Consider the following 3,645-nt stretch of genomic DNA (forward strand, 5'->3'; position numbering starts at 1 on the left):
CCCTCTCATTGCCATGTAGTACTCCATCGTGAATATATACCACATCTTCTTGATCCATTCGTCAGGTGATGGACATTTAGGCTCCTTCCATGTTTTGGCTATTGGTGACATTGCTGCTATGAACATTGGGGTACATGTGCTCCTATTACGATGCAATGATTTGATACTCATATATAGCGAAATGATTACTACAGTCTAATCAACATATCATTTCCTCACATAGTTGTGTGTGCGTGTATGTATCTCACATTGTCTTTACCCATTGTTTATCTTGGTTCTAGGTCTTGGCTATTGTAGATAATGCGGGAAGGAACACAGGTGTGCAGATATCCATTTGTACTGCCTTTGCTCCTTCACCAAAGATTGACTATATTTTTATGTTCTGTTCCAATTACCTGTTTGTTCTCTCATCAACACCACACTGTCTTGATCACTGTAGCTTTACAGTAAGTCTTAAAGTTCAATTTATCAATCTCCCCTCACCTCCTTGGCTTTCTAAAAAATTAATTTCTACATTTTAGAATAGTTTCAGGTTTACAGAATTATAGGCACTGAGATCCTCCATGTAGTTCACATGCAGTTTCCCTATTATTGACATCTTAATAGTTAGTATGGTACATTTGTCAGAATTAATGAACACCTATTAATACAAATTATTAACTAAATTCCTTAGTTTATTCAGACCCCCTGAGTTTTTCCCATGTGGCCTTTTTCTGTTGTCGGATCTCAGCCAAGGTACCCCATGGCATTTAGTCCTCATGCCTCGTTAGCTCCTCTTGGCTGTGACAGTTTCTCAGACTGTCTCTTCTTTTCATGATCTTGTCAGCTTTGAAGAGTCGTACTCAGGTATTTTGGAGCTCTCTCTCAACAGATTCATATGATGTCTCTCTCATGATCAGACCAGGGTTGTGGGAAAGCTCCATTCCCATCACATCACATCAAGGGTGCCTTTTATACTTATCACTCATAGTGGTGACCTTGATCACCTGCCTGGAGGTGGTGTTTGTCAGGTTTCTCTGCAAAGTCACTCTTTCCCCCTTTCTGCGGTGTGCTACAATTTACCAAACTTCTATTTTATGGTTTGTGCTTTCTGTGTCTTCTTTCTGTGTCTTCTTTGCCTAACCCCTCAGTTGAGAAGAAAGGGGAAGGAGGAGAGTCCAGGCCCTCTTCATTACCTTTTCACATGGGTCCAGTTTTCCTGGCACCGTTTCACTGCAGAATTGGCTAGGCTACTTAGCCAGGTATCATTTGGTGGCATCTGTCAGCTGATTTCTGTCCTCTCCTCTGTTCTATTGTTATGCCCAAGCTTGTAATATAGCCCCCAAAAGAAGACTAGAGACTACCAGGGAGACCGAGTCACGCCTGCAAAAGCAAAGGGCTTTATTATGGGCTTAAGCTCAGGCTCACAGTCTCCACCAACCTGCTGGTCACGTGGAGAGAGAGAGCCCTGAACAAAGGCGGGGTTGGGCTTTTACGAGTTTGGGAAGGGGGAGTTACAGGAAATGACGACACAGGCACAGCGCTCCAATCCCTACCCCCCCCCCCATCAATACTGGCAGTTGTGGGAGCCAATTACAACACTTAGATTATTGACCAATCAGAGTGGGCCCAGGACCCTTACGTAGGGCGTGACTAGGCCCACCCCTAGAAAGGTCAAAGGTGTCAGCTGGCCTCTCCTGATTGGGCCCCCCAAGAGTTGTCCCTCCCTCCCTGGGCAATGATATGGAGAAGCCGGCAGCTTCCCCTTTAAGTACAGGGGAAGCCTGAATCAGATCTGCATCCTTACACTATCATCTGTTATTTTACTGGTGCAGGCCTGTCACAAATACTGCAGCTTTAACAGTACATTGTGGGGCGTCTCCTGAGTTTGTCATTTTTTAAAAAGTGCTTTTGTGATTCTTATACCTTTGCCTTCCTTAAGAATTATAATGTTATCTTGTCAATCTAGAAAAAAAATGTTCTGTTGGGATTTTATTGAATAAGTAAGTCATTTTGGGAGGAATGGTATTCTAATAACATAAACCCTTTAACTGAAACCATGAAATATTTCTCTTTTTTTATTTCTCTCACAAATGTTTTTAGTGTAGAGGTTTTACACAGATTTTGTTAACCTTATCCATAAGTATTTGATGTTTTTGACATTACTGTAAATGGCATTTTACCTTCTATTTTAAACTCTTCAGTATGTGTGTATAGTAATGCAATTGATTTTTATTTTTATTTTTTAAATTTTTGTGTTTATTTATTATTGATACAGAAACAGAGCATGAGCAGGGGAGGGGCAGAGAGAGAGGGAGGCACAGACTCTGAAGCAGGCTCCAGGCTCTAGCTGTCAGCACAGAGCCCAATGTGGGGCTTGAACCCACAAACTGAGAGATCATGACCTGAGCTGAAGTCAGACGCTGAACTGACTGAGCCACCAGGTGCCCCTGCAGTTTATTTTTATATATTGACTTGGTATCCTGGAATGTTATAAAATTCAAGGGTTTTTTTTTTTCCTGGTATATTACTTAGGATTTTCTTTTTGGTTAATCACATTACTTGCAAATAAGGCTAGTTTCATGACTTTCTTCCTGGTGTTTATACTTTTATTCCTTTTCCATATCTCTCTGCACGATAGAACCCCCAGTCCACTGAAATAGAAGAGGTAAAAGCAGAAACAAATCCTTCCCTTTGTCTCCATTTTGGGGAGGACGTTACTCAGGTTTTCCTCATCAGTTACAATGTTTGCTGTAGGGGAAAAAAGGCCTGTTTTAGCAGGATGAGTTGCTTCAGAGAACAAATTCCTGCCTTTGTCTGATGCGGGGCCTTCCAAAGACCTCCATGAGTTCTGAATGACTTCCTGGTGGCCAGGTTGATTGCCTTATGGATGCCTACAACTGGTAGACACAGGGACATTCCTGGGCCACACAAGCTTCTGTCTGGTGTCTCTTTTGAGCTACATGCAGCCAGAGGAGGAAGCACCCTTGGGCCCAGTGTTCCAGACTCTCTCAGCTCCAGTAGGGGTGCAACAAGCATCCAGCATTTGTCCCTATTTTGCTATGTCTCTGTTATACCCAAGTTTCTAATATCGCCCCCCAAAACCAGAGACTACCAGGGAGACCAACTCACACATGCAAAAGCAAAGGGCTTTATTATGAGTTTAGGCTGGCCGGGCCTAAGCTCGGGCTCACAGACTTTACCGGCGCAGTGGATCCGTGCTGAGAGCCCCAAACAAAGGTGGGGCAGGGCATTTTATGAGTTTGGGAAGGGGGAGTTACAGGAAATTGTGACACAGGTACAGGGGTCCAATCATTATTATGACAGCACTTTTTTTTATAATAGTTTATTGTCAAATTGGTTTCCATATAACACCCAGTGTTTCTCCCCACAAGTGCCCCCCAACATGACCATTACCCCCTCCTTCCCTCCCCCTCCCCTTTCAGTCCATGGTTCGTCTTCAGTATTCAGTAGTCTCCCTTGATCTGTGTCCCTCACTCTTCCCCACTCTCTTTCCCCCTTCCTCTCCCATTGGTCCCTTGCCAGATCTCTCCTGTTAGACCTATGAATGCAAACATATGGTATCTATATTTCTCTGCCTGACTTATTTCGCTTAGCATGACACCCTCAAGGTCCATCCACTTTCCTAAAAATGGCCATATGTCA

This window comes from Suricata suricatta, chromosome 8, assembly GCF_006229205.1.
Source record: "Suricata suricatta isolate VVHF042 chromosome 8, meerkat_22Aug2017_6uvM2_HiC, whole genome shotgun sequence".
NCBI classification, from domain to species: domain Eukaryota; kingdom Metazoa; phylum Chordata; class Mammalia; order Carnivora; family Herpestidae; genus Suricata; species Suricata suricatta.